A 12369-nucleotide genomic window follows, 5' to 3' on the forward strand; every position below is an offset into this window, starting at 1 on the left:
GTCCCTGAGGTCCCTGCCAACCCAAGGCATTTTATGATTCCATGAATATTCAGCGCTTTGTATTTATAATATCTATTTGATCCAGTAAATCAACAGGAGATATAAAAAGCTATCACTTCCTTACTTGTCACTTCTTTCTGTGTTTAGTTCAGGAACAGTCTGAGAATAAACCAGATAAATATTTAATATTTGGGTATGTTATGGGAGAAAAGAAAATAGCCAGAGCATAAGAGAAGGAATGTAAACAGACATTTGAAGTACAGGTAATGAAATGTGCTGGAGTTTTATCAGTGGTGTGAAAAAAGACACAAGTGTTATGACTTGGCTTAGAAATTCATTACTGCATACGCAGCCTGAAGAATTCAGACCATCAGAGGATAGATCTGAGGTATGATACTTAGAGAGTATCAATGACTCCTATATCATTTACTTCCAAGATACAATGTTCCTTACTTCTAAATTTTCATCTTTTTAATCTTGTATCTACTTTTTTGTTTTGTTTTGTCTAAAAAAGAAATAAAAAATAATATTACCTTATGTAAGAGATTGTCCTCATTTAGGTTGTATTGGAACTTCAGAGTTACTTAGGTCTCGTATTGATACTGATTTATGGGTAAATTTCATACTATGCGAGTGATCCTTATTACCTGTGTCTATTTCACAGTTACTTGGCTAAGTATATGAGACAAGATTTCTATTGTAATTATTCAAACGAATAAGGGCAAAATGTATCACCTGCAATTAGGCCCCCTTGTGATTTAGAACTTCGGTCCTTTTGAAGATAAAGATTGATGCCAAAAAACGTAAATGCGCAGATATGAATAGAGAGAAAATCTAAAAAGAGATTGTGTACATCTCTCTAGAAGACTTGAAGAAGACTAGAAGACAGTTCTTGACTGGAACTCAGAGTGAGAGTGATGGTCTTTTCTTAGTAGCATTTGCTTATAGCTCATTTTGATTTCTTCCAGCATTTAAAATGCTTACCCACCACCATAAACAAATGGATGCTTTTGTGGCTCTAGAGTCATAGACATTGTCATATACATTTTGACACAAATGGAGCACAAACCTTATGAGGAGCGGCTGAGGGAGCTGGGATTGTTTAGTCTGGAGAAGAGGAGGCTCAGGGGAGACCTCATTGCACTGTACAACCTCCTGAAGGGAGGTTGTGGTGAAGAGGGATTTGGCCTCTTCTCCCAGGCAATGAGCAGGACACGGGGCAATGGCTGCAAGTTATATCAGAGGAGGTTCAGGTTGTACATAAGGAAGAACTTCTTCTCTCAGAGAGTAGTCAGGCACTGGAATGGCTGCCCAGGGAGGTGGTGGAGTCACCGTCCCTGGCAGTGTTCAAGAGGCGTCTGGATGACGTGCTGAGTGATATGGTTTAGTACTAGTGGTGGCAATGGTGATGAGGAGACGGTTGGACTGGATGATCTTATAGGTCGTTTCCAACCTTGTGATTCTTGTGATTCTTGTAACAATCTTTCAAAACAAAGGAAAAATCCCAACAAACAGTAGCTTCTGGGCTCAGAGAATATATATGACATCTGGGAGACTGAGCATAGAGGATTGAGGTGTGGAGAACTAAAGCTAGCATAAGGGGCACTTCTTTTGATTTATTCATTTCTTCTTAATGCAACAATACAAACAAGAAAAGTAAGCAAGCAATTTTTATTTAGAAAGAAGATTAAATGTTGCTCTTACTATGGATTTGTCTCTGTTACCCTCCCATCTGCTGAAATTTTAATCTTTTTTACATTTGCTTTGTTGTGGAATCTAATCAATCTGAAGTTCATCTCAGGAGACAGATTCAAAAGCTTGAATTCCGTATCTGTTATCAATGGGCTGAGTGTTAATCCAATACGATTTCTGTTTCTTCTTACTGAAGGCTTATATATTATTATATGACTTCCAAATAAATATCTTGAAATATTTACCATTTAGACTCACCATTTCTAGTTATTATATCTTAAAAATCTCTATGACAGAATTCAAATAGAATGTTTCACTGAATTCTTTGGAAAAAGCCTTGATCTACTGCAACTTGCTTTGTTACTGGTTTTCAGATAGCAGTCTCGAGTTTTCCTGAGCACACCATGCTGTCATCTTCAGCTTTGCAGAGCTGCCCTTTTAGTTTCTATTATTGGCAAAGTAGACATGATTGTTTTCATGTTTCTAAAGATGATCGTGTTTCCTGCACATCGTAAAGAACTTCTGAAGTTTGTGTAGAAAACCTCCTGAAAAAGTTCCCCAAGGGCTGCAGCTCAACAGTAAACTGTAGTCAGGAACACAAATAAGTTGTTTTTGGACTATTTGACTTTGTGGCACCCTTGCTTATCTGGTGTGTAAACCAGATTTTATTTTGGTCAAATTGCTGGGGATACATAATGACCTCTCCTTGAAAATAAGTTGCTGTTCCACTCACAGGAAAAAAAATAAATAATAAAAGGTATGTTTTGAATCATTATCTAAACCCATATTTTGCACATTTACATTATTTTGTGCCTTGTAATGAATGAAGCACTGCATCATAGAAAATAGTGTAACATCACTGAAAGGGTAATTGACTTTTATCTAGAGAACACAACAAAATTTGAGAACATCATGTAAATTACATTTCTTTCCTGATGTCAAATTAAATTCAGCATTGCTGTAGTAAGTCATTTTTTAAACAGTGTATTGCTTACATTTCTGAATTAAAAATGGCAATGTACATAACTCCACTCAGATGTCAGCTTTGAGAAATGCTGTACTTACCTGCAGCCATTATCCATTTTTCTGTTTCTGCAGTGATATTGCGAACCCCTTGTCCATTATTTCTTATTTCATTTTCATTTCACTTACAGTGCCTGACAATTTAGGTTCTGAGATGCTCCTCCAATATAAGCTATTTTATTTTAGTATCGTTCCTGTTGAAAGAAAAAATCTGAAAGCTCTGCATTTATATAAAGCTCATACGTGTCTGATCATCTTAATTTTGGCCCCGTTCTGCTGGGTCTGGAATGGGAATCAAATATTGGTCTTGAAACAAATGTATCAGAAAAAGAAAGTCTTGCAACATGTCTGTTGTGTTTAATGGGTTATAAGGAAACTGTCTACAGTATCACAAGATGGAAGGAAAAACATGGAAATATATGTATGTATGTATATATATATAAATGAGAGTGAGAATTGTTATATTGGAGCAGGGAACATTTCTACATAGCAGAATTTTTCATGTGGGATTTACATATACATGGAAACTCTTATTTCTTAAAGAACAATCTTGTGTGTCTTTATTAGGACTCATATCTGAAGTATTGGGATATGTGAGCACGGTTTTTTTTGTTTCCTAAAGGATAAAATTCTGCCTGAATCCAAAAAGTTTCCTTGTTTCTTTTACCCTGAAAACAGTGAAGATTCATGTTGCTGTTTGAGGAGGAGGTAGCATGTGAGTTTTGCTCTGTCTTTTACACTGTTGTTGATGAAGTAATAGGTCTTCTGTTCTTTCACTTGAGGTCTGATTATTCATTGCCCTGGAAGAAATTAGAGCTGATGGTTCTTCATCTTGCACGTGTACTTTCCTCACCATTCATGGATAATCATGAGGATATCATGTGGTAAAAACTTTGATGGAATATTTCAAGAATTCTTGTTGCCCTAGGATTGCATTGTATTTGTTGCTGATGATGGTAAACATAGTGGTAGCTTAAGATCAAGATACAAGGAGGTAGGAATCAAAAGAATTTAAAGTAGTAGTACTTGATCAGCTAGTCGTCATTAGCAATGCATTCATGTAATGACAAACTTCTCTTCCATGTCTTTTCTTTGAACTGCTGCATGACTGTGCTTTGAAACTGAAAATTCAGGAAGTGTGGAAAGTGAAACAAATTCCCAGTGCTTTTTCTTAGACTTTCCATGAATCCCAGGCTGTACTGCTACAATCTCAGTGTTAATGAAGTGGAATTGCCTATGCTATTTTAGTTCATTTTTCAAAACTGTCTCTCTTAGGCTGGTGCTTGGCACATGCTGGAAAATATCATTTGTTAGTGTTAAAATAAAAACTGCAAACACAGTAATCATTCTTCTTCAATCTGATCATTAAACATAATGTCTGCTTTTTTTTTTTTTCCTCTGTAACTTAAAATATCCATGAGCAGAGAGCTTGGGCAGATAGGTGGGGGGTTCTCAAACTCAGAAATCTCATTCTGCATAGGAACGTTCTCTGTTGGATTTTCAGCAGCAGACTTTGTAACTGCTGACATATGCAAAGATGAAGGTACCATTTGGCCAAAACTGAAGTTTCAACTTGACAAATCATTTGCTACTTGAGTATTAAATGATAAGCTATATTTACACAATCTGCAATTAGTGCCAAATTAATCATTAAGTAAGGTTAAGAGAGCAATGAACTGTTTAAATCACATACCATCTGCTTGTCTGCCAGATCTGATTCATGTGGTACGCGTGGAGAACTGGGATTCAGACCACTAGTCTTCGCTTTCTCTTCCCACGCAGGGAGGCAGAAGGTATGGCTGGTTGTATTTTTAACAGCTTCTGTTCACCCATTCCAACCTGCAAGGGACTGATTAGAAGTCCAAAGGAAGTTATTTTGAAAGGCTGGCAGCCAGTTTCCAGTGACGTACTTCAGAGGTGAATGAATGTATGAGCAGTGCAATTGTCTGAGAAAATCTTTGTGGCTTGTGCTGCAGTCTGCTCAGTCTGTACTCCAGATGGTTCCTATTTATTTTTTATTTTTAATTATTCCAGGAAAACAAAAAGAGGTTATTGTCCTTTTGTGATTTATACTACTTTCAATTACCCTTCACAGGGCACGTTGCAAACATGCAAAAATGTCTTTGCCTATTCTCCTTGAAAACCAACAACCAGAGGCTGAAGAGGCTGAAGTATTTCCCCAAATTTGTTTGTTCATTTCAGCTTTGAACACTTACATAGCTCTGTTCGCTCTTTATTTTATTGAAACTTTTCAGTGTATTCAGTAGCCTACTTTTACTGTGCAATGTTAATTGTGATATGAATAAGCATAGACATTACTTGAACTGGTAATAATATATGGTTCATAGACATTAGTTGAACCTGAGTGACTCTCTGAACTCTTTGTAGGCTTTGAGATATGAAGCAAATCTTTACCAAGTGTTCTGTGAATAAAATCAACCCTAGAAATTCAGTATCCAGAGATAAGAGAGGTTAGAAACTAAGGTGAGTTGCTGTTCTCATTTTACTCTTAGTCCTCACAATCTCAAGCTAACACCAGGTTAAAGTCCAAGTCCTATTAATGTTCCCATTGTGACTTTTTTTGTCACCTCAGAAAGCTTCTCAGTGTCCCTCACTATAGGATGAAATTCTGTGGGACATCTTAACCTCTGTAAGATAACTACTTACAGATTTTTGAGGTGATGACATATTGCGTATAAATAACTAAAAGAATCACCCTGCAAACGTGGTACCATCAAAGACTTTCACTGCCTACAGTTCTTGAGTTCAAAGAAACTGTCTTTTTGTTCGCAGAGGGAAAATTATTAAGCATCATTATCTCAAGTCTCTTTGATATTGTAGGTGCTTGCCTTGCCAGCATCGTCTGAGAGCTAATGAGTATTGTATTTTATAGGCAAAAACTACACAGCCACTTATACACAAAGTTTGTATGTTTACCCTTACTTCAGTTTATCTGCAAGGAGTGACTTCAATTAGCAAATTGAGGAGGAAGAAAGTGGGTAACAAAAATAAGAATGAGGGCGTATCTATGTCTCCACCTATTGGGGTCACTCTGAAGGTAATGCCTCCTATTTATTTTCATGGAAACTACAGCAGCTGCAAAGAGCACAGTAACATTATTTGACAGAGCAGATTCTCAGTTACAAAATACAGAGTCAACACCATTAATGTGTTTTCAGCAGTGATGAACAAGAGCCTGCATGCCAAGCTCATAGAAAATCTGCATGACTGATCAGAACGTGGCTTGTGTTTCATGTAGATGTTGCCACTGCTGAAGTGCGCTACCCACTGCCTCACTGTGCTCACATCCACTTTTTGGTCTCCATAAATGTATAGCAAGAATTAATGAATATCACTTGATGCAATTTTTTTCCACATGGAGGAATACAGTGACATACAATGAAGTGCGTCATCCACTCTTCCATGTCAGGCATCATTTTGTCAGATTGTTCCTCTGCTGGTGTCTGTTTCTGTCTGTAATATATTGCCTCATCTTTTGAAGGTTTCATATTTTGAAAGGAAAATAAGCAAGCAAAATGTTGATGTTTTGGAGAGGATGTTTGTCTATTCTTCTAAAGTAAAGCTGCTAGTAAGAATAGGATTATGCTGGACATGTACTGATCATTATTATTATTTGGAAAAATAGCAAAAGTATTTTACAATTTGTGTTTTTCATACTTTGATAAATGCCATAATTTCAACTGTAGAAAGTACCGCTCCAGATGTGAAAAAACAAAACAAAACAACCCCCCCCAAAAAAACCCAAAAAAGCAAAACAACACACAGGAGTTATTTCCAGCAAAGCTTTTAAATTATCCTCTTCTCTTAGCCCCAGCTCAAATCTCCATCACATTTGCTGGATTGCTGTTCATTGTAAAGTAACCAAGGTGCTGCTTGCTCAAGCAGCCAGCCCTAACTTATTTCAACTAACTCTTCATACTGTGCTGCGTCTACCCAGCTTTCTCTTGGATGGGTGCTTTACTTACTTTGCAATTGAGAAGGAGGGATGTGATGCAAAGAACTTTGAAGATACTTGTGTTCACGTTGCTGCAGCAATGACCTTTGAATGAGTTGGTTTAAATAACATGTGCTTCTTGTAGTTCTGGCTAAGATGCTGTGTTGCCTATGATTGCGCTCATGTTGATTATAATTGGATTGCTAATTGCTGTCGTGTTGCACTAAGTACATCACTAACAACAAATTTCTGCTAATTTGTTCTTGTACTTGGCTCAGGTTCAAAATTTCTTTCCATTTCTTCTTTTCTGCAGTTATACTTGTCCCATAGAGGGTTTCTTGTGTAATTCATACATAGTTTGTCCAGCATGAATTTCTTCCTCTTCCTAGAGTTCTCAAATACATCACCTTTGGAATCACAGCTCTCTCACTGCTTTTGTACCAGAACATTCTTCATACTCAGGCTGTATTTTCATTTTGTCTGTTCATAACGACTGTCAGAATTTATTTCTGTGACATCTTGACCTATCATTTCTTTTATAAGATTTACCACATTGTTGCTCTGCTCCTCTCACTCCTTGTTACTCATCAGTAAATGGTAATGGATCATGTGACATTTCCTGCAAGGCTTTCTCTAATACTGCATCTTGTTCTAAAATTGAATGAGAAATGCTCTCCCAGGGAACTTTTTTTTTTTTTTTTGCCCTCATTTTATTCTACAGGCCATATCCAGGAGCATGCGTCGTCTTATGATCTTAGCTTAGAATGTAGCTGTGAACTATATAGTTTCATAAATAGAAAGTAAGCTAGAAGAGGATAACATAGCCAAAAGCTAGAAGAGGAAAGCAAAACATCAGAGCATCACTGTGGATACAATGTGGTAGGGGCTAAAGCTGAAAAACATCTACTATTCAGAATACTGCATATTAATTTTTCTAGGGACAGAGAACATATTTTATTAGGTCAAGGGATAGTTGGAAAAGTAGATAGGAACACATAAAACCTCATACAGGCATGTGCTTTGGAAAACTTCCCATTTTTTCCAGGTATAGTGCAATTATATCTAGGGCTCCCTCATCATAGTAAGTCTTGACCTAATTCCTTGGACTACTACACAAGTGCTGTGACAGATAGCACTACAGGAGAATACTGTTGGCATATGAATTTTTCCACTAATATTTGGAATCATTAGTGAGTTTCAGCCAGTAGATGTGGAGGAAGAATCAAATCCTGGGTAAAAGACATTTCAGACTTGCAAGCACTTGATGGACTGGGCTGGAGGAGAATCAGCCTTTATACATATCAGCAACAAAATTTGCTCTTGTGCCTTCATCAGCAAAAGGGTTGTGCCCTTAGTCTGAGGAAACATACAAGTCATCTGTGCCAGGCAGTAAAAGTTCTGCCGCCTGCTTTTTACCAGGCACAGTGCAGATGCCATAGAAGGTGTGTGGTTATAGGGTTGGCTGTTTCTGCTGAGAGTAGGAGAACAATGAACTGAATTGTGAAGCTAAGGCAGGTTATTTTTAAGTGATCTGTTGAATGTCCAATCTTTGAGCAACAAAGCTAAGGAAGAGAAATCTTTTGAAAAGTGAAACAATAAGAAAACTACTTCTCTGATGTTTGAGAGAGTTTTAGTCGCTATGTTTCCCAAGTGTAAAATTATGCAAAAAAGGAACCTGTTTGTCAAGGAGGAAAAACTGGCACATATGTTTTTGTAAAGTAGGTGGTTTTTTCCCCCAGGATTTTCTGATAGGTGCCATTCACCACCTTATTTGGGAGGTGTTTCTAAATCCTGCCAATTGGACTGCGTTGGTTTTTGTTCCATCATGAAGTTCGCAGATACAATGACTGTATTTTCGGAGAATGCTTAGTGAGTTGACAGCCTGATAAACACCTCCCAGTTCTTTCAGAGTAATCAGGTGCAGTGTTGCTAAGAACCATCAGGAGTTTTTGGTAAAATAAAACCTGAGAATTAGTTTGCACATTTTACTGTTCTTATGCTAATGTAGAAGTTATTACATTTTTCCTGTTTTGCCTCTTTATGCTGGCCCAGAAAAACAATGGAAAAAGGTAAAGGTCCAGTGAACAGCTGCTTGAAAATAAAGGAAGGTGATGAACATCAGGCACATTTTAGAAGCAAGAACGTGTCTTTCCAAAAGAAGTAACAAAGTTTAGAGCTTAATGTCAATAACAGAGATTTACTAAATAGTGGTTGTGCAGTATGTAGAAGATGCTGAAATGCCACAAATGCAATGTGGAAATCTCAGTAAAATAAATGAAGTGATGGCATGGGTACCTTTTAAAACTTAGCTTTATTGTCACTTGTAAACAAAAGCAGTGTATTCATGTGGGTACTGGGCCTTTAGTTTGTCAGCATCCAGATTGCTGTAGTCAGAATATAGTTGCTACTCTGAGCTTTGCAATTATCTACTCTGCTTTTTGGGAGTAATTTAAGAAGGAAAGCAGATAGGAAAACCAATTATGATTTCCCTAGATAATAGATGTTTTTTGTATCAGATTTTTTTTCTACTTGTTTGACAAAGTGCATCGTTAATCTAAAGAATGTTCCAGAACTGCTTAAAAAAACCCTGATCTGTCAAGCATTCATTCCAATGTAAAATAACATTCATTTACAGCTCCCACTCTGCTGAACCAAGACTTGATAAAATTACCCCATAAAGTTGATAGATGCTGATTTATCTGTCTTCCTAGCTAAAGATAGGTAATGGACTCTTGCACATGCAAGCAATGAGAAAGCTCTTGTCTTTAGTTGTGGATAAAGGAAGGGATTTGTTTTGGCAGCATTCAGAGAAAAATATTACCAGGAACTATGTTTTTGAACATTAGAATACTGATCCCTACCTTCAGATATTCTAGGTCTGTACTGGACTATCTTAGCCAACTGTAGGTTGATTTACAGTCAATCCTTGCTTTCCCTTTTGCCATTGCTAATGAGACCAGTAAGCAAATTAACGATTTAAGATATACAAATCCTCCCTGTGTAACTCTTATGCTTTGTTTTTAAGTCATAGTTGGAATTCATGCCATTCAGGGGGAGGGTGGGGTGGAAGAAAAGATTAAGGCATGATGCTGTATCTTTTCAAGTAATGATTTTCCTCCCACAGGTGATTCACATATCATGTTCTGTCATTTCATAACCCCGTGGATGCACAAAGAAAACCCTCAGAGAGCTGTGGGCTGGGTGGCACGTTTGTGTGCCCGTACATCTGCACATACACAGGCGTGAGAAATGTATTGACTCCACTTGGCAGAAAAGAGGGAGATGTGCTAGACATTTCCTGAAATTGTTAAAAGCTTCTGTATGTGAATCACTTTATATCAAAAAAGTCTGAGTATCAAATTGAAATTCAGATGTAATGCACACAGTTTTAGATTGCTCAGATCCCTTTGTTTGGACTGCGTTTAAAGCTGTTATACTTAATCCGGCCACTTTGCCAGAACAGCCATTGTAGGTCATTGTTATACCTTTCATTTGAAAATTCCCAGTAGTGGTTAAATCAGTAAATATTGTGATTTTGATAAATATCTGTTCCTTGATCAGCAGTAAATTCATTTTCAGATACTCATTCTCTATTTTAGAACAAGTATCTGAGGAAATTAAAAAAATGGAAGATGCTACTTTCCACTATTTTCCTAGAATATCTGAAGGTGGATGCCTCCTCAGTGCGTGGCAGAGAGGACTATCCTGTCCCCATAAAGAGAGAACTAGATTTTTATAGATTGTGTCTCTCGATTTTTGCCTTATTAAAACTACTTATGAATGTTGCTGAGTTTGCCTTGTAGAGGTCATTTTAATCAGAAGACAGCCTATATCTGTAACTGCTATTTATTTTATAACTATGGTTATCTGAAATTATTTTACCCAAGAGAATGCGTATTAAGCAAGTTAGAAAGACAATGATGTGGCAACATAGCCTACAGACCCTGGTATCTTTGGGAGAGTAGCCTCAGTCAAGCTTCAAGTTGTTATTTTTACTTGTGGATAGAAACTGCTGTATTGTTAGCTGTGTTCAGTATTCATTGATTAATCTATTTCATACTATGTGTAGATGTTGGTGAAGAAAAATAGTGAATGTTCAGGGCACAGTTAGTGTAGAGGATGCTTTCATAACTGATACATCAATAATCCTTGGTGTGAAGTAGTACTGTTACTCATGAGGAGTGTTGTTAGACTGAGTTGAGGCAGGTAATCTAAAAGCAAAGGAAGAATTGGCTGTTTCAGCTAAGAGAGGGATTTATACCCCATCTTGAGGTGAGAAGCCGTACTGAATTCTTCAGCAGAAGGCCTCTTAGCCAGTAAGGTTGGAGAATTTTGTTGACAAAAAAAGAGTCCATTTTCAACCTGACCCCTGGTGGATTCAGGTAGGATACAGATGTCTGATAGTTTTGTGTATCATTTATACAGATCTACGTGGGGAATATGATAAGCTGTTCCTAAAGAAATTATACATTTAGCTCTGTATCTCACTGAGCAAATTATCTACCAGCTATTAAAGGTTCCAGTCTCAGCTGATTATCTGGATAGTCTTAATCCTGAACAGTTCTGTGAGGCTTTTGGCCTCAATATAGGAGTGAAATTAATCTGTGTTAGACTGAAAGAGTCTGAATTAGCTAGGCCCTTACATTCACTTACTTAACTCAGAATTTGGCAACGCATTCATCAAGACTTTTGACCCTGGGCTTCCATGCTGAGGTTAACATTATGGTTAGAATTGGCACATCCACATTTCTGACATTTCTGACATTTCTGACACAGAATTTTCACACAGATATGGTGGCAAATTTTTAAATGAACTATGTTTAATTCAATTTTCAGGACTGTATGAAGTATAATTGTGTTCATAAACTACAACTATAGTTTTTGCTCTCCATTTGAAAACTTTTTCTCTATTTGTGTTCAGTAATAGTTAAGCAGTGCTCAGAGACACCTAATAACATTACAAGTATTCCTGTGTTTATGCACAGTTGCAAGGAAATTTGCTGTAGTAAACTGCAGATTTCTCTAAATTTAGGGCTTGGTGGTTTTTCCTGGAATAGGAAGAGGGTCTGATTTTAACTATGGATTTTTCAGGAGCTGCTCTATTCCAAGGGTACAAAATAACATAAACTCTGTACAGATCAGATCTGATGTATGTGTGTAACATACTTATTTGGGCAGTGGGGATAAGGTGTCATTTTTGGGACCTCTGTGTTGGGCTGAACTAATTAAGTTGTAATCATTTTACTTCACAGCTTTACCTACCCTGATGCATACATGTGGAACCCTCCACATTTCCATTTTGGAAAGGTCTTCCATGCTGAATATCATACTGATAACAATGACAAAATTACATGTTTACCTCACACCAACGTAAGGTCTGTCAAAAGATTCCCTCTATGCTGATTTTTGACTCAAAATTAGCTTAGCCATCTTATTTGATAATGTTGAGAACTTGTTTTTCTCTAGCATGGTAATAACTGTTCTTGCACTGTGCCAATGTCAGTTAATTGTGCCTGTTTAATCAATCTGGGAACATTTGTTTTCCATGTTAACTTTGTGCTTCATACACCTCTGACAGCTTTCACAAACTTGTAGCTTATTTAGGAACAGTTTGTTTTATGATCTTGCCCACATGAATCTGTACACAGGACATATAGAACTTCTAGGCAGCTAGCTCCCCTGTGAATCTGATTTTGAAG

General features: G+C 37.2%; 1 protein-coding gene across 3 annotated transcripts in view; it reads left to right on the top strand.

The window, feature by feature from the left end:
• Nucleotides 1-12369, top strand: part of KCNA4 (potassium voltage-gated channel subfamily A member 4) — a 74324-nt gene that overhangs the window by 47153 nt on the left and 14802 nt on the right. For 2 of the 3 annotated variants that reach the window (XM_048947888.1, XM_048947885.1), the window contains exon 4: nucleotides 11923-12040. The exons of the other annotated variant lie outside the window; for it this stretch is intronic. The gene's annotated coding sequence lies outside the window, so the exon portion shown is untranslated. The remainder of the gene's footprint in view (nucleotides 1-11922; nucleotides 12041-12369) is intronic. 3 annotated transcript variants of the gene reach the window in all.

Source organism: Lagopus muta, chromosome 6, assembly GCF_023343835.1.
Source record: "Lagopus muta isolate bLagMut1 chromosome 6, bLagMut1 primary, whole genome shotgun sequence".
Classification (NCBI taxonomy): Eukaryota; Metazoa; Chordata; class Aves; order Galliformes; family Phasianidae; genus Lagopus; species Lagopus muta.